The following is a 19,841-nucleotide window of genomic DNA, read 5'->3' on the forward strand; positions in this document are numbered from 1 at the left end:
AGCTCACCCCAGCAGGGAATGGCAGAATACTGAAAAGCAAGGAAAACAAAAAACAAAACAAAAAGCTAACAGGCAAAACAGAAACTTAGCTTTAGAGGAGGAGGAATCAGACTGGTGTCCTAGAAGTCCACAGAAAAATCACCCGCAGGGCAGAAGGGCGTCGGCAGCCTTATATCCAGTCCATGACTCCACTCAGCCAGTCATCCTCATTAGACTCAGGTGCCTGATAATCAGGCTCATTACCTTCCTTTACCAGAATAGGGAGTTCACCAGACCCCAGTGACGAAGGGGAAAATGAACTCACAACAGGAGCTGAAGATGCCAGCAGGGGGCACTTGACAGAGTGGGAGATAAGGAGCAGGAAGACTGGAGGGCGCTAGAGAGCCAGAGCTAGAAGGAGACTACTAGAGGGACTGGAGAGACTCACCACGGACAGGAAGGCGACCAGCAGAGGGACCCCGACTGCACCACTGCGCTTCCCGCGGCCGACACTGCCCGACTCCAGCCCGCGGCTGCGGCCTTCCCGCTGCTGCCCGCGGCTGCCACAGCCCGACTCCAGCCCGCGACTGCGGCCTTCCCGCTGCCACCCGCGGCTGCTGCTGTCCAGATCCAACCTGCGGCTGCAGCCTGTCCGCTGCCACCTGCGGCCTCCGCTGTCCGGCCCCAGCCCATGGCTGTGGCCCACGTCTCGGGCCCCGGCTGTCGCCATCCCGCCTCCGCCGGGAGGCGCAACGCAGAGGGGCCTGTTGTGCCCACACTCCGCCTAGGCGTAGGAACGCCAGAGGCCTGCGTCAGACCCTCATCGGCTGGGCCCAGCAGCTGAGACGCCGATGAGACACCGACCACCACTCTGCCGGACATCAAGGGAGGATAAGTGACATGTTGTAGTTGATAACCTGTAGTTTCTGGACTCGTAGTCGGCCACACCGTGGCCCCATAGTTACTGGTTCCTACCTGGTAGTTGTGTTCGAGTTACCTGTGTATTATTGTCCTGATCCCTGCGAGGATAACTGTTGTTAGCTTTTCGGTTACTCAAGATAGCCCTTATAGATACAAATATATATATAAAAGTTACATTTTTACTCAGACTCCTCTCATCAGTGCATCCCACGTACCTGCGATACCTACACATGTCCTGTGGTGGCTCTTGAAGCAATGACTCCAGCAGCAGTTCACTCCTTGTGAATTTCCCCAAAATTTTTGAATGGCATTTTCTTAATCTTTTCAAGGCTGCAGTTATCTGGGTTGCTTGTGCACCTCTTTCCACCACACTTTTTCCTTCCACTCAACTTTCCATTAATATGCTTGGATACAGCACTCTGTGAACAGCTAGCTTCTTTAGCAATGACCTTTTGTGGCTTACCCTCCTTGTGGAGTGTGTCTTCTGGACATCTGTCAAGTCAGCAGTCTTCCCCATGATTGAGGAGCTACTGAAACAGACTAAGGGCCCTTTTTAAACATTTAGGAAACCTTTGCAGGTGTTTTTTTGGTTAATTATTCTAATTTACTGATATAATGACTTTTGGGTTTTCATTGACTGTAAGCCAGAATCATCAACATTAACAGAAATAAACACTTGAAATAAATCACTCTGATTGTAATGACTCTTTATAATATGAGTTTCACTTTTTGTATTGAAGAACTGAAATAAATGAATTTTTTGATATTCTAATTTTGTGAGAAGCACTTGTATATGTTCTTTTTATGTGTATTTACCATTATTGAACTTGAGTCTTTTTGTCTATGATCTACACTACTAATGCAATCGTGAATCATGCTGCATTGAGTTCAGGATTTTTTTTTTATTTTTGATTACACTAACTCTGTAATTGTGTACTATTTTGCACATGCATTTATTTACTTTTATGCACTCTAAGCTATGTGCACACAGTGTGGATTCTGCTGCAGATCCGCAGCAGATTTGGCCCTGCGGATCTGCAGCAGAACTGCATGTGATGTACAGTACCATTAAAGACAATGTAAATCAAAATCCACAGTGCACATGGTGCGGATTTGTCCACGCAGATTTGCTGCGGATTGAAAACTGCAGCATGTCACTTCTTTTGTGCGGATTTGCTGCAGTTTTCCACCTGCTCCATTCTAGAAATCCGCAGGTGGAAAACTGCAGAGGAAAACCGCACAAAAACTGCAGTAAATCCACACGTCATTTTACATGCGGATTTAGCAAAAACTGCAGGGAAAATTCCTCAGCAGTTTCAACACCATGTGCACATAGCCTTATATAGTTACCTTGAACTCATGCTTTATATGAATATTTTTGCGGGTTAAGATAATGGATCTAGGTGACGCCCTCTTTTTGTCTCTCACACTGTGGACTCAACTCCTCTTATTTCAATGTCTCTTGGCCTCTCTCTCCCCATTAATTGACCTATGTTATGTATTTTAAATATTAATCAACTTTATTCATTTATCTTATTTCTCTTGTTGGCCTCATATTGCTTTGTCCCAATTATTTTTTGGGTGGTTTATATTACCTTGTATCTTTTTAAGAAAAATTGGACTTTAGGTTTTGAAGTGGTAATTATGTAATAAATTAAAGGTATAGATTGAAGAACACCTAGTTCCAATAATCAGTGTAAAAATAGTATAAAATATCATTGTACTAAAAGTACCACGATTTAATGAGAAACAATCTATTCCTATAAGGAGCTGGAAAAAAAATGGAAACCTAATCTTTCCAGCTAGATGGCAATCAATAGCATGTAATATTTAGGTTTCTTATAGGTTATCTCGAGCCATGGTGACTTGATGGATGAACTCTTTGTATGAAAATCGATCTTGAACCTAGTTAGGTCCATCTGGGTCTACTGTGTCATTGTTTGATAGTATCAAGCCATCAGTTTGATGGTCGTCTTCTTCGCCCTGTTCTTTCTATTCTTCTCCAGCACCACATTTTTTTTTCATTATTCAATGGAGTTAAAGAGACCACAACCAGAAAATGACCGTAAAAAAAGATGACAGAAAAATCATGGTTAAAGCCTCAAACAAAAAGTTTGAAAAATGCTCGACCAAAAAAAAAAAAAAAAAACACTAAAAGATGCTTTAGGGAAAAAATATTTTTTTCTGCTTAAAAAAAACTCAGTGGGTTCGCCTGAGTTTAACCCCTTCACCCCCAAGGGTGGTTTGCACGTTCATGACCGGGCCAATTTTTACAATTCTGACCACTGTACCTTTATGAGGTCATAACTCTGGAACGCTTCCATGGATCCCGGTGATTCTGACATTGTTTTCTCGTGACATATTGTTCTTCATGTTAGTGGTAAAATTTCATTCAAATAACTTGCATTTATTTGTGAGAAAAACAGAAATTTGGCGAAAATTTTGAAAATTTTGCAATTTTCCAACTTTGAATTTTTATGCCCTTAAATCACAGAGATATGGCACCCAAAAAACTTGATAACTAGCATTTCCCACATGTTTACTTTACATCAGCACAATTTTGGAACCAAAATTTTTTTGTTAGGAAGTTATAAGGGTTAAAAGTTGACCAGCGATTTCTCATTTTTACAACACCATTTTATTTTTACGGACCACATCACATTTGAAGCCACTTTGAGGGGTCTATATGATAGAAAATACCCAAAAGTGACACCATTCTAAAAACTGCACCCCTTAAGGTGCTCAAACCCACATTCAAGAAGTTTATTAACCCTTTAGGTGCGTCACAGGAATTTTTTTGAATATTTAAAAAAAAAATGAACATCTAACTTTTTTTCACAAAAAAAATACTTCAGGTTCAATTTTTTTTATTTTACCAAGGGTAACAGGAGAAATTGGAATGCAAAAGTTATTGTGCAATTTGTCCTGAGTACGCTGATACCTGATATGTGGGGGGGAACAACTGTTTCGACACATGGCAGAGCTCAGAATGGCAGGAGCGCCGTTTGACTTTTTCAATGCAAAATTGTCTGGAATTCAGATCGGACGCCATGTCACGTTTGGAGAGTCCCTGATGTACCTAAACAGAGGAATCCCCCTACAAGTGACCCCATTTTGGAAACTAGACCCCCCAAGGAACTTATCTAGATATGTGGTGAGAACTTTGAACCCACAAGGGCTTTACAGAAGTTTATAACGTACAGCGGTACAATTAAAAAAATCATATTTTTTCCACAAAAATGATCTTTTCACCCCAATTTTTATTTTCCCAAGGGTAACAGGACCCTAAAAGTTATTGTGCAATTTGTCCTGAGTATGCTGATACCCCACATGTGGGGGTAAACCACTATTTGGGCGCATGGCAGAGCTCGGAAGGGAAGCAGCGCCATTTGACTTTTTGGCTGGAATTGAGATCGGACACCATGTCGCGATTGGAAAACCCCTGATGTACCAAAACAGTGGAAACCCCCCACAAATGACACCATTTTGGAAACTAGACCCCCTAAGGAACTTATCTAGATGTGTGGTGAGAACTTTGAACCCCCAAGGGCTTCACAGAAGTTTATAACAAAGCCGTACAATTAAAAATTCATATTTTTTTCACAAAAATGATCTTTTCACCCTCAATTCTTATTTTTCCAAGGGTAACAGGACCCTAAAAGTTATTGTGCAATTTGTCCTGAGTACGCTGATACCCCACATGTGGGGGTAAACCACTATTTGGGCGCATGGCAGAGCTCGGAAGGGAAGCAGTGCCATTTGACGTTTTTGGCTGGAATTGAGATCGGACACCATGTCGCGATTGGAAAACCCCTGATGTACCTAAACAGTGGAAACCCCCACAAAAGACACCATTTTGTAAACTAGACCCCCCAAGGAACTTATCTAGATGTGTGGTGAGCACTTTGAACCCCCCAGTGCTTCACAGAAGTTTATAACGCCCGGGCGTGAAAATAAAAAAATTCGTATTTTTTCCACAAACATGATCTTTTAGTCACCATTTTTTTATTTTCCCAAGGGTACCAGGAGAAATTGGACCCCAAAAGTTGTTGTCCAATTTGTCCTGAGTACGCTGACGCCCCATATGTGGGAGAAAACTACTGTATGGACACACGTCAGGGCTCGGAAGGGAAGTAGTGACGTTTTGGAATGCAGACTTTGATGGAATGGTCTGCGGGTGTCATGTTGCCTTTGGAGAGCCCCTAATATACCTAAACAGTGGAAACCCCCCACAAATGACCCCATTTTGAAAACTAGACCCCCTAAGGAACTTATCTAGATGTAAGGTGAGGATTTTGAACCCCCAAGGGCTTCACAGAAGTTTATAATGCCCGGGCATGAAAATAAAAAAATCGTATTTTTTCCACAAACATGATCAATTAGTCCTCAATTTTTTTATTTTCCCAAGGGTAACAGGAGAAATTGAACCCCAAAAGTTGTTGTCCAATTTGTCCTGAGTACGCTGACGCCCCATATGCGGGAGAAAACTACTGTATGGACACACGTCAGGGCTCGGAAGGGAAGTAGTGACGTTTTGGAATGTAGACTTTGATGGAATGGTCTGCGGGTGTCATGTGCGTTTGGAGATCCCCTGATGTACCTAAACTATTGAAACTCCCCACAAGTGACCCCATTTTGGACACTAGACCCCCCTCGGAACTTATCTAGATGTGTGGTGAGCACTTTGAACCCCCAAGTGCTTCACAGAAGTTTATAACGCTCGGACGTGAAAATAAAAAAAATCATTTTTTTCCACAAAAATGATATTTTATTTTCCTAAAGGTAACAGGAGAAATGGGACACCAAAAATTGTTTTGCAATTTGTCCTGAGTAGGCTGATACCCTACATGTGGGGGTAAAACACTGTTTGGGCGCATGTCAGAGCTTGGAAGGGAAGGAGCACCATTTGACTTTTTCAACTCAGAATTGTCTGGAATTGAAACCAGGCGCCATGTTGCATTTGGAGAGCCCCTGATGTGCCCAAACAGTGGAAACCCCCAATTCTAACTCCAACCCGAACCCCAACACACCCCTAACCCTAATCTCAGCCCTAGCCCTAACCCTAGCCCTAACCGTAATGGAAAAATGGAAATACATTTTTTTAATCTTATTATTTTTCCCTAACTAAGGCTAGTTTCACACTTGCTTTTTTTTGCAGCGCGTTTTTCCCGCAAAAAAACGCATACAAAAGCATACAACTGCTGCGTTTTTTTCAAGCATTTTTATGAGCATGCATGAAAAAAACGCAGCGTTTTTATGCGTTTGTATGCGTTTTTAGTGCGTTTTTACCGCGTTTGCGTTTTTTCCAACATTAGGTGGCCCCTCACACTAACCCAAACCATGACTTTACTAACCCTAACCCTGACCCTGACCCTGACCCTGACCCTAACCCTTAACCAAACCATACTTAACCCTAAACCCCCTTAACTAACCCTAACTCTAACCCAAACCCCTAAATTCCATGGTTAAAAAAAAAAAACGCATGTGCAAAAAAACGCATACATGAGCATGCCAGTGCGCATGTATGCGCATCCATAGGCTATAATGGCCATTTTTAGCGCAAAACGTGCGCATATGTGCGCATGCGCTTTTTTGCAGGGCCAAAAAATGCAACATGCTGCGTCTGGAAAATACAAACGCACACCCCAAAAAACGCAGCGCATGAAAATCGCATACATGCGCTTACCAGCGCGCAGGTATGCGCACCCATGTTAAATATAGGGGAAAAAACGCATGCGCACATATGCGTTTTTTTCCAGCGCAAAAAAACGCAAATGTGAAACCAGCCTAAGGGGGTGATAACGGGGGGGGGGGGTTTGATTTACTATTTATGGCAGTTTTTATGTTTGGCGGCTGTCGCACGCTAAAAGACGCTTTTTATTGTAAAAATAGTTTTTGCATCACCACATATTGAGAGCTATAATTTTTCCGTATTTTGACCCACTGAGTCATGTGAGGTCTTATTTTTTGCGGGACGAGTTGATGTTTTTATTGGTACCATTTTCGGGCACGTGACATTTTTTGATCGCTTTTTATTCCGATTTTTGGGACGCAGAATGAACAAAAACCAGCGTTTCATGAATTTCTTTTGGGGGGGTGCGTTTACACCGTCCCGCGTGCTGTAAAATTGATAAAGCGGTTTTATTCTTCGGGTCAGTACGGTTACAGCGATACCTCATTTAGGTCATTTTTTTATGTTTTGTCGGTTTTATGCAATGAAAACTATTTTATATAAAAAATAATTATTTTTGCATCGCTTTATTCTGCGAGCTATAACTTTTTTATTTTTTCGCTGATGATGCTGTGTGGCGGCTCGTTTTTTGCGGGACAAGATGACGTTTTCAGCGGGACCATGGATATTTATATGCGTCTTTTTGATCGCGCGTTATTACACTTTTTGTTTGGCGGTATGATAAATCATTTTTTGCTTCGTTTTTTATTTTTTAAGGGGTTCACTAAAGGGGTTAACTAATGGGACAGTTTTATAGGGCGGGTCGTTACGGATGTGGCGATACCTAACGTGTACTTTTATTGTTTTTTTTTGTTCAAAAAATGGATTTATTTGGGGGAATATTTTTTTTTTTTTTTTTTGTAATTTATTTTGCGATTTTTTTTTTAAAAAATTCTTTTAACACTTTTTTTTTTTATTTTTTTTTACTTTATTAAATAGTCCCAGGTGGGACATCACTGTTCTGTGACAGATCGCTGATCTGTCACATCACAGATCACTGTGACAGATCAGCGATCTGTCACAGGCAGTGCACAAGGCTTCCTCATGCCTGCACTTTGCAGGCACTGAGGAAGCCAGCTTCCTGCAGGCGCCCGAAGGCCCCCGTCGCCATCTTGGATTCGGGGGCCTGCAGGAAAGGAGCCCCCGGCAGCAGCGCTGCACATTGCGCTGCCGTGGGGGGCTCAGGGAAGCACGGAGGGAGCCCCCTCCCTGCCGATGCTTCCCTTTAACCCCCGGTACACCGCGATCATGTTTGATCACGGTGTGCAAGGGGTTAACGTGTCGGGGGTGGTCCGTGACCGCCCCTGACACATTGTGCCGGGTGTCAGCTGTGATAATCAGCTGACACCCGGCCGCGATCAGCGGCGCTCACCACGTTGGCGCCGCTGATCGCGGTAGACGTACTATCCCGTCCATGGGCATAGGGGCCCGGGTCCCATGGACGGGATAGTACGTCTGATGTCAGGAAGGGGTTAAAAGACATCATGAACATGTCCTAAAAGTGTTTTGCAATTTTGGAAACTCAACTCCCCAGCGCTGCAGCCAGTCACTGAGGTGTGTGGCTCCTGCTGTCAACTGAGGCAGAGCCACTGAACTTACTGATGCGCTGCAGTGCTGTCGATCCGAGGAGGATCAGTAATACAAACTGCAGGGGTATTCCAGTTTAAGCACCTGCATTTTTTTTTTTTTTTTTTTCACCATCGCTGTCGAAGAGTCAAACCATCTATATTTGTCAACTTTTTTTTTTGCAGGATTCGTCGATGCTGCTATTAGCGCCATTCTCTATGATTTATTAGTCACTTTTTATTATTTTTTTAAAAGGCAGGATGATAAAAAAGAAACAGCAATTCTGCCACTGAATTTGATTACGAGGGGGCAGTGGTGGATGACAAGGAGCAGACTGTTGTCCATACAGGTAAGTGCAGTAACTAGTAAACTGCTTGGAGACTGTAAGCACAGATACTACTGTGTCCTCTACTTTCCCTGTAAATAAAACAGAAGCAGATAGTACTGTGTCCTTGTCGCTTGCTGTAAATGATGTACAAATTTATCAACAATTACATTGCAAAATTCAGGACCCAGAAATGCAGACCTGTTTAGTGGCCACCAACCATAATGACTGGTTGCAGGTAAAATGAATTGCCCAAATATTGGTCTCTATGACTATGGGAAAATCACCTTAATTTTCTATACAGACCATTCATATCGTTGGTACATAAAGCTCTACCAACAGAAAGAAACTGATGTATGGAGCTGAGCTGCATAACCAGACATAAGCTATGGAGAGGGGTGGCGCTGTTGCTTGAAAAAAGCAGGCATGTTTCAGTAATCCTGCACAATCCCTTTAAGGGAGTATTTCTATTATTAGTGCTTTAGGAACGGTTGTATAATCAATTCTCTAATGTATGAGCAGGTGATAGAATAGTGTACACAGGAGACTGGGATTAGACACGCGATAGCAAAGACTGGGCTGAAAGGTAATTAACCAATAAAAAGTAAATGTAATAAAAGGCTTAGGGTAATCTAATTACTAATTCGCTGCTATAAAGCTGACATAAGTTGATTTTCCTGTAGTCACAGGGCTATGTTTTTGCTTCTCATAAAAATATCACACGCAGTCCTGTAATTTTTAACGGAGGCAATCTGCACCCACAGGAGTGGCAGTGGTTGGTACCTAAAATTAGCGGCACATTATGAATACTTTCTTTGTAAGCATAGTGCAAAACCAAGGGCTATAAAAGCTGTACTCGTGGCTGATTTGGAGCCCTTTAGATGAAGGAAGACCATCCTCGGTTAGTCCTGTCGTTTGCAATAAATTGAGGAGTGAAGTCCCCTATACACACTGCGGCCTGTCCTAATTAGAGTCTTTGAGCGCTCAAGAAAGAAAAAAAACTGTGTACACACGTGAGAGGATGTCTCCCCCCCCCCCCCCCCCCCCCCCGCTGCAGAGGCAGATGAGGGACAGGTATATCAGGCAGACCGTACATTTTCACCCACGTGGAATTATAATCCTCATGCACTGCCACTGCAGCAGGAAGGGGGGGGGGGGAGACATCCTCACATAAAAAGGCAACTTCTACAACCAGATACCTGCCTGTGCTTGACCGCAATACACAGTATCACAATCCTTCCTCTGATGACAATGACGACGGAACATCATACTTGCTGCCAAGCACTAGGAAGAGAGACCCACAGGCACCACGTAGACAGGGGAAGTTAGAGGCACCACCCTTACACTATGTGCACTTCACCCCAAGTCAGGTGACCACTGTTCTGAATAATCTGCCAGACCCAGAAATGCACTCCATGCCATTTTACCGAAGAATGCAGCAGAACCAGCGTATATACGGTTAGGTCCATATATATTTGGACAGAGACAACATTTTTCGAATTTTGGTTCTAGACGTTACCACAATGAATTTTAAACAAAACAATTCAGATGCAGTTGAAGTTTAGACTTTCAACTTTCATTTGAGGGTATCCACATTAAAATTGGATGAAGGGTTTAGGAGTTTCAGCTCCTTAACATGTGCGACCCTGTTTTTAAAGGGACCAAAAGTAATTGTACAGATTAAATAATTGTAAATAAAATATTCATTTCTAGTACTTGGTTGAAAACCCTTTGTTGACAATGACTGCCTGAAGTCTTGAACTCATGGGCATCACCAGACGCTGTGTTTCCTCCTTTTTGATGCTCTGCCAGGCCTTCACTGCGGTGGTTTTCAGTTGCTGTTTGTTTGTGGGCCTTTCTGTCTGAAGTTTAGTCTTTAACAAGTGAAATGCATGCTCAATTGGGTTGAGATCAGGTGACTGACTTGGCCATTCAAGAATATTCCACTTCTTTGCTTTAATAAACTCCTGGGTTGCTTTGGCTTTATGTTTTGGGTCATTGTCCATCTGTAGTATGAAACGACAATCAATCAGTTTGGCTGCATTTGGCTGGATCTGAGCACACAGTATGGCTCTGAATACCTCAGAATTCATTCGGCTGCTTCTGTCCTGTCACATCATCAATAAACACTAGTGACCCAGTGCCAATGGCAGCCATGCATGCCCAAGCCATCACACTGCCTCTGCCGTGTTTTACAGATGATGTGGTATGCTTTGGATTATGAGCTTGTATGATGCCTTTGCCATACTTTTCTTTTTCCATCATTCTGGTAGAGGTTGATCTTGGATTCATCTGTCCAAAGAATGTTCTTCCAGAACTGTGCTGGCTTTTTATATGTTTTTAGCAAAGTCCAGTCTAGCCTTTTTATTCTTGATGCTTATGAGTGGCTTGCCCCGTGCAGTGAACGCTCTGTATTTACTTTCTTGCAGTCTTCTCTTTATGGTAGATTTGGATATTGATACGCCTACCTCCTGGAGAGTGTTGTTCACTTGGTTGGCTGTTGTGAACGGGTTTCTCTTCACCATGGAGACTATTCTGCAATCATCCACCACTGTTGTCTTCCGTGGGCGCCCAGGTCTTTTTGCATTGATGAGTTCACCAGTGCTTTCTTTTTATCTCAGGATGTACCAAACTGTAGTTTTTGCCACTCCTAATGTTGTAGCAATTTCTCGGATGGGTTTTTTCTGTTTTTGCAGCTTAAGGATGGCTTGTTTCACCTGCATGGAGAGCTCCTTTGACTGCATGTTTCCTTCACAGCAAAACCTTCCAAATGCAAGCACCACACCTCAAATCAACTCCAGGCCTTTTATCTGCTTAATTGAGAATGACATAAGGAAGGGATTGCCCACACCTGTCCATGAAATAGCCTTGGAGTCAATTGTCCAATTACTTTTGGTCCCTTTAAAAACAGGTTGGCACATGTTAAGGAGCTGAAACTCCTAAACGCTTCATCCAATTTTAATGTGGATACCCTCAAATGAAAGCTGAAAGTCTGAACTTCAACTGCATCTGAATTGTTTTGTTTAAAATTCATTGTGGTAAGGTCTAGAACCAAAATTAGAAAAATGTTGTCTCTGTCCAACTATATATGGACCTAACTGTATGTAGCAACCTGGAATGATCTCTGGGCCGTGATGGAAATAAAAGCAGGTGACGCATTCTGGCCAATCATGAAGGAACACTTCAAACCTCCAGCAGGACTAAATGTAGACGCTTGGGAGTCAGGGGCGAGAGTGGGCCAAAGGCAGATTGACTGGACAAGCCCTCAGCTTTCAGGACATAAGACAAGACAGAGTCTGTGGAGAAGTTTCATGGCAGAGTAATGCAAGTCTTCCAAGACCTGGGCTTCACCATACGTGACCAGATACACAGGCAAATGCTGGCACAGGCCTTTGTGCATGGACTAAGAGAACCAATCAGGAAACCGCTAATAGTGGCCAGACCAAAGTACAGGTCAATAGCAATGGGCACCCTGCTCACAGAGGCCAAAGGCATTGAATCTCAGCCAGGAGTGCGGAAGACAGCCCCCCTGATGGTGACCACGGATGGGGAAAAGCAACCACCGCACAGAGTCAGGAGAGCTGTCAAGTGTTTCAACTGTGGAAAACCTGGCCATTTCCAGAACCAGTGCAGAGCACCTCCACAACCCAAGACCTTGCCCAGAGGAGCAGGCCATGGACAGAACACAGAAAACAACTAAGAGTCCCGTCCATAGGACAGGGGCAAGCCAGGTCCGCAAGACACCACGCTTCTACCATGTAAGAGACCCCCGGTAGGACCAGTACCCCAAACTACCCTGAAAGTGTATGGAATTGTCAGATCTTTTCTTGTGGACACTGGTGCAGCCAGAAGTGTGATGAGACATGTGGAACTCCCCGACCCCACCTGCCTGTCAGAATCCTCTGTGTCCTGCGTGGGGATTGATGGTCAAGTCAGACATTCCCAGCTTACAAAGCCCCTGAGCGTCCCATCCTGTCCCAGTTTGTGGTGTCGAAAAGCTGCCCACTCAACTTGCGGGGAGCAGATCTACTGCAGAAGCTGAAAGCAACCATAGTGTTCCAGGAAGATGGGACTGTGACACTCTCCTCACCTCTGACCCAGGAGGAGTCAATCATGCTGGCGGCCCTGCAGGAGCCTCAAGCAACCGAAGCAGGCCTACCCCAGGAGGTGCTGGATGTAGTACCAGAAGATCTATGGTCCAAGGGGCCCCAGGGTGTGGGGAAACTTCAAGTGGCCCCGGTGCGGGTGACACTCAAGCCAGGTACCCCGTACCCACGCAAGGCCCAGTATCCCCTGTCCATTGCCCAGAGTCAAGCCGTCTCTGACCAACTGAAGGTCTTCCTGGCAATAGGAGTCATCGTTCCCTGCACATCACCCTGCTATACCCCACTTTTTCCAGTCAGGAAGAAGACTGTGAAAGGAGAACCCGCCAAGTTCAGAATGGTGCATGACTTGAGGGCGGTGAACGAAGCTACCGTCTTTGTAACCCCAATTGTGCCAAATCCGCACACTCTGCTCTCCAATGTGCCAGCCACGGCAACAGTGTTCACAGTGATCGACCTGCCCAACGCTTTCTTCAGTGTCCATCTTCACCTGGACGACCAGTTCTTGTTCGCCTTCACGCACCAAGGTGTGCAGTACACATGGACAGTGATGCCCCAGGGGGCTCAAAATAGCCCTACACAGTTTACCAAGGATATGTCCTTCATTCTCACTAACTGGATCACAGACCATGCAGAAGTTGTTCTTCTACAGTGCGTGGACGATTTGCTCCTGTGTGCAGCTGACGAAGACACCTGCGCTGCACATTCCTTGTTTCTCCTACTCTACCTGGCGGAGCAACAATGCAAGGTCTCAAAGAACAAAGTCCAGTGGTGTCAGAAGAGAGTTACGTTCCTGGGTCACTGTATTGCTCACCAAACGAAACAACTGACGGATGACCGGAAGACCACTGTGGAGCAGATGGCTCCCCCAACAACTCCAAAGATGCTGCAGGCCTTCCTTGGTCTAGTTTCGTATTGCAGAACTTGGATCCTTGATGCTTCAGTCTTAATGCAGCCTCTGTACGATTGTATCAATGCAACCCCGTTCCTCCTATCGGACGCAGCTTTCATCTCGTTCAGGAAATTGAAGGACTCCATAGTCTCCGTGCCAGCACTAGGCCTACCTGACTACGAGTAGCCATTCCGTCTTTACCTAATGGAAAAAGAAGGCCATGCCACTGGCGTCCTGACACAGATCCACGGAGGAAAACAGAGGCCTCTGGGCTACTTCTCAGCCCGCCTGGTTTCAGTTGCAAGGGGGGCCCCCTCCTGCATGAGGGCAGTATTTGCAGCATACGCCCTCCTGGACTAGACTGCTGACATCATCCTTGGACACCCACTGGAAATCCTGGCTCCGCATGACATCTCAGCAATTCTCAATCAGACCCAGCCAAAACATCTCTCCACCGCCAGACATCTATGCCTCCAGTGCTCTCTGCTGTTGCCTGACAACGTCACCATCTCCAGATGCACAGTCCTCAATCCGGCCACTCTACTCCCTCTCCCAAGGGGGGTACGGATATGGACTCCTCAGAACAAAATCTGCAGGATACCTTTCACAAGGATCTGGATTTGCTCCGCACTGATGACCTTGACTGTTTCAGCATCATGCAACAGGAAACAGCAGGACTACCCAACGTGGTGGAAGAGCCACTGACCAACCCAGAGTTGATTCTCTATGTGGATGGCTCCAGATTTGCAGATGATGAAGGAAAATTTTACATGGGATGCGCAGTGACCAGCAATCAAGAAATCCTATGGTCCAGAAGTTTGTCGCCTAGTTTGTCAGCCCAAGAAGGGGAACTGATAGCGCTGACGAAGGCCTGCCACATTGCGAAGGGCAAAACTGCAAACATCTATACCGATTCCAGGTACTCGCATGGCATAGGACATGACTTTGGACCCATCTGGGCTGCGAGGGACTTCATCACAGCAAGCGGAACAACCGTGAAGCATTATGGAGCCATCAGGGACCTGCTGGATGCACTCCAACTTCCGAAAACAGTGGCAGTGTTAAAAGTCAAAGCACACGGAAAACTGAACACAGTAGAGGCACGAGGCAACAACATGGCAGCCAAAGAAGCAGCCAGAGGAAGACAATATGGAGAAGTGGGAGAGATCGTAGAGCCAGACAGTTACTACGTGACGACTGAAGACAAGAAGCCTGAAGACAAAAAACCTGACAAGATGACATCCTGGGATCTGTTTAAGAAGCTGCAAGACCAGGCCCCGAAGGAAGAGAAGGAAAGCTGGATGCGGAAGGGGGCAACGCACCAAGAAGGAAGGGTATACGCAATGGACTGCAAGCCCTGTCTACCTCGAAGCATGTACCCAATGGTGGTCCAGTGGGCACATGGGCCCATACACAGATCGAAGACACAGATGAATGATCTGATTGGTGCTTACTGCTTCGCTCCATGGATCTCCACCCTAACAGCCAAGTTTACCAGCAGCTGTTTGACTTGCGGCAAATGCAACCCTGGACAAATGGAGAAGGTTCCCCAACATCATCTGGTCAGGCCACTATACCCCTTCCAGAGGACCCAGATCAACCCCATCCAGATGCCGCCAAGTGGAGGTTTTGAATATGCCCTAGTGGTCGTGGACATGTTCTCAGGATGGTCCGAAGCTTTCCCAGTAAGAAACCAGTCAGCAAAGACTACTGCCAAGAAGCTGCTCTAAGAAATAGTGTGCAGATACGGGGTTCCAGAAGTGATAGAGAGTGATCACTGACCCGCATTCACAGCAAACCTGACACAAGAGATCTCATCAGCAGTAGGGTCAGACTTAGGCCTACACAATCCTTACCACCCCCAGAGCAGCGGGAAGGTAGAAAGCCTGAATGGTACACTTAAGAACAGAATGTTGAAAGTTGCCCAAGAGACAAACAAACCATGGCATGAGACACTCCCAATTGCACTCTTTAGTGTGAGGCACACTCCCAGAGGCCCAGAAAAACTGTCACCATTTGAGATTCTGTTTGGGTCTAGCCCCAGGTTAGGGATATTTTTCCCCCAGCAGTTGACTATGCAGATACCTTGTCTGCTTATGTAATTGAATTGACAAAAAAGCTTGCTGATGTCCATTCTCGAGTTTTCTCTTCCCTACCAGATCCAGGATCGGTACCCGGCACATACTCCCTGAAGCCGGGTGACTGGGTGTTTGTGAAGAAGTTTGTGAGGAGAATACTCGATCCCAGATTTGACGGTCCCTTCCAAGTGCTGCTGACGACACCAACCTCTGTGAAACTAGAGGGAAGACCCACTTGGATCCACGCATTGCACTGCAAGAAGGCTCCAGTACCAGAAGACACCCCTAAGCCAGAATGATTTTGTTTATTCTTTGTGTGATACAAATTCTGGGGGTGGGAGCACCTTATACGGGAGACGTCACCAAAGATGGGGACTATACGGTTTTCTGGTTTGACACATCAGCACACATAATCACATACCTATTCGATTACTGTGATATAGTGCACTGCTCTCCCACACTGCTAGAGAGGTTGGGAGGTGGGACCCAGTATATTTGTGTTGTGGATGATCATTGGGGAGACAACTGTAAGTACTGGGGAGCTGCCGCATGGAATACTGGAGAGAGTTGGGGCTACAAACCTCAGTCAGCCCTGGACAGAAAAGATAAAGATGGTAAATCACTAATTGACTGCATGCGCCTTACTAAGCAAGCTTTTGTGAGAGGGTGCAACACCAATGGCGAATGTAACCGACTCACACTCTGCATTGAGAATCCCTCCCCAGGCGATGCAGGTACATATATACTGAGTAGTACCTGGTCGACAGATGGGCGTCGCCCTCCCGTACACTACTCAGGAGAATTCAAGCTAGCAAACATAGCTCACAAACCCAAGGCACCCCAACAGACCCCCAGTAACATGAGAGTGTTGATAGATCCAACCTATGAGGAAACTCTAGCAGTGGAGACAGGGTTCGCTGAAACCAACTACTGGCTAGAATGGGTGAAGTATATGGCCCAACAGCACAATGGGAGTGGCTTTTATGCATGTGCTGGTGCCAGACCCCACCTAGGCACAGTGCCACTTAACATCCCAGTGTCCCAACAGGCCTGTTTCCTCAGTATATACACCAACTCCTCTGACTCCACATCTTGTGAAAACAGGAAGTCTAAGTACCCACTCATGGTTAAAGATACACCCCCTGGGGTAGGGATAACAATATACCCCGGTAATTACACCTGCTACACACGCACAGGAGCTAGCAGTGGGTCGCCCTCCCAGGGCTGTGGGGTACTCAGTACCGGGCCGGTGTCAGTGGGATGTGTCACAGCAGCGGTGACCCGGTCCGTGGCCCTGGGCGCCCAAGTAATGGGGGTTGTAGTTAATGGAATGGAATAGTTCGTGACGCCACCTGTGGTGTTCGGCAAGGGAGATGTTAAGCCGATGCTGCAGACAGCTCCGCTGGGACAGATGGTGTGGGGCAGCAGTGATAGTATAGCCCTCCACAGGCAGGGCTAATGTCCCAAGGCAGGGTAGCGGTGGTTGGCACGGTGATGTAGCAGTGCCGTAAGGGTAGGAAGCAGACAAGACACAGCGGGGTGCAATTTCTGTACCTTTTCTTGAAAACTGCAGTCCAGGGTCCTGACTACAGATTGTATTGGAGCAGGCTAGCCTGGAAGCAACTCAGGGATTCTCTCTCAGACGGGCTGTGCAGTCTCCTTCCTAGCGCCTTGTGGTGTGAAGCACTCCAGTACTTAGTTACTCTAGAGTTCCTCCTGTCAGATGTTCCCAAGAACCTCACTTGCATGACAGACAGCTGTAGCCTCTCTCGGGGACTCCTTTCTCTAGTCCTGGCTCTCTATCCGAGCTGCTGTTGTGCCTCAAGTCTTAGATGGGAGTAGGGCATTTACAGCTTCCTACTCCTCTGGTATCTGCTGTAGGACTTTTAGTATCCGTACAGCCGTGGAGACCAGGCTCCAGTTCGTGCGCTCTCAAGCTGAGGGAGCTCTCCTTCCTAGCTCAACCTCCAGCTTCTTTCCACACTTCACCCTCCACAGACTAACTAACCACTCCTTCCTCTTGGCCCTCAGGGAGCACCCCTCCCCTTAACCCTGGGTCAGAGTTGCCCCTGGTGGCCTGGAGTGGAACTGTGTTGCATGTATGGATTGACTGTGAGAGAGACCCATCATTGCCTCCAAGCCTGGAGGAAGGCAAAGCCACTGTGGCGACCATACTCCTGGGGGCACCACATTCCCCCCTAGTGCAAGTCAGCACTCCTGGGCTGAACAAAAGCAAACATGAAAATATAAACAGTTAAACAATAAGAATTGTACAAGATTTAAAAATGAAAAATGTACAAAAACCAAGTGTTTCCAAAAATGGTCCTATGATCATAAGTCCAGCATCAATGTCCATGGTCCATTCCTGGACAAATGGTAAAAGTTTGTGACCACACACAACTCCTGTGGTTCAGTGTCCATAAAACAAAACTCCAAAGGAAACTCTTACAGGCTACCTGTAGGCACAAAAGCTTGAAAAACAGTTACATATTTACAAAATTTCAACATTTACATTAACTTTGCTATATACGATATCTAAGGGGTGGTATACCTTGTGTGGTGCGGGTAGACCTGCGTAACTCTAGTGTGGGCAAACTGGGTAGCATTCTCCTACCGACTCTAAGACTCACCAGGGGTACAACAGGTTCACCACTGGCAGGGCGAGGGTTCTCTGGCTCCACTGCTGGTGTGGCATCTGCTACCTGATTTTCCTGATTCTCTTGAGTCACATCTTCCTGTGCTACCACTTGAGGAAACAGCAACACGGGTACCACTATAGCATTGTTCACTTTAGTCCAATTCGCAGGGAATTCCCCAATCACTGTGCTGACCTTCTCTTCTTCCACTATGGGCTGGATGTTATCTGGTTTTTCTCTTCTTTCTTTCAACTGGTCAGGACACAACTTCAAGTGATCTCTCGATACCGCTGCCGAGGTCTCTCCTCCATCTTTACTCACAAGGCATACCTTAGTATTATCAAAGTTCGAGGGCAGAATATTATTGTTATGATCCAAGGTGGATCTGACAAGTAAATGGACAAAGTGAACTTTTTTCCCTTTGGCTTGGTGCCAAAGTGGGTTGATTGCCCCCGGTGGCAATTAGAATTATTACACGTGGTGTCGTTTGTTCTAAGTTGCCACGGTGGTGGTGAGTGGTATTACACTTTAGTTTTAATGTACACATATTACAAATCAGGTGTGAGGCTCTATAAAAGAGTTTCAGGTGTGTTTGCTGATCGCTAGTGATATTGATAGTCCGTCATTTGGGAAGCAAGCCTGGGTGATGAAGGAGCTGAATGAGAGTCCTGGGCAGCCCAGCCAGAGGGGTTGAGTCAGCTATGGAGTCTGCAAGGAATGCTGGCATGGATTGGTGGAGTCCAACGATGTGGTCTGCAAGAGGGGCTGGCATGGCGTCGTGGAGTCGCAGTTTATGTGTCAGCGGGAAGTGCTTGCATGGCTTGGTGGAGTGGCGACTATGGTGAGAGTTGCACTCAGCATGCTGGACTTGGTTGCTGGAAGCTGGACTCAAGCATGCTGGACTTTTTGGCAGAAGCTGGACTCATCTTTGGGACTCTGTTTACTGGGCAGCTGCAACTGGTGGTGGACTCTGCTCCAAGGCTGCACTGTTATGATTGAGTCACCGTAGGAGGCAAAAACAGAAATGCTAGCTAAGTCCAGAAAACCAGAGGGGTTGGCAGCTATCGGATTGCAGACCCCTGATCCTATCACAACAACTAACAGTAGCCGTGGGGGGTTCCTACGATGCCCTAGACCCCTCGATCACAGCCGGAGAATTAAATAGGCCTAAAGAAAGAAAGGGGAAATCTAAACTGCCCCAGAGCAGACCCCAAAGCAATAGGCAGCCCCCAACATATAATGACGGTGAAGCAAGATGAAAACACTAACACAGACAGAAAGATAGACTGAGCAAAGATGGGGCCCAAAACTACCTAGATAGGAAAGGACAGGAAGGCTGCTGTCTGCAATCCGTGAAAAACCCTATGAAAATAAGAGCCAACAGACTGACAGTGAAAAAGGCCCTGAAGACGCTAGGCTTCATAAAAGCTATGTCAGTACTCAGGAATATTCTGAAGACAGAGCAACCGGCAAAAGGAGATTCAGCTCATCCCAGCAGGGAATGGCAGAATCCAGAAAAGCAAGAAAAACAAAAAAAACAAAACATAAATGCAAACAGGCAAAGCAGAAAACTTAGCTTTAGGGAAGCAGGAATCAGACTGGTGTCCTAG

At 45.9% G+C, this 19,841-nt stretch overlaps 1 long non-coding RNA gene across 1 annotated transcript in view; it reads left to right on the forward strand.

Moving 5' to 3' along the window:
- LOC141051946 (uncharacterized) overlaps positions 1 to 16,429 on the forward strand; it is a 53,666-nt gene extending 37,237 nt beyond the window's left edge. The window contains exons 2-3 of the long non-coding RNA XR_012220716.1: positions 8,453 to 8,546; positions 15,677 to 16,429. This is a non-coding gene — a long non-coding RNA (uncharacterized lncRNA). The remainder of the gene's footprint in view (positions 1 to 8,452; positions 8,547 to 15,676) is intronic.
- The last annotated feature ends 3,412 nt before the right edge of the window (positions 16,430 to 19,841 follow it).

The sequence above is a fragment of the Dendrobates tinctorius genome, unplaced genomic scaffold (assembly GCF_039654945.1).
Source record: "Dendrobates tinctorius isolate UK_male_01 unplaced genomic scaffold, ASM3965494v1 ptg000158l, whole genome shotgun sequence".
Lineage (NCBI taxonomy): Eukaryota > Metazoa > Chordata > Amphibia > Anura > Dendrobatidae > Dendrobates > Dendrobates tinctorius.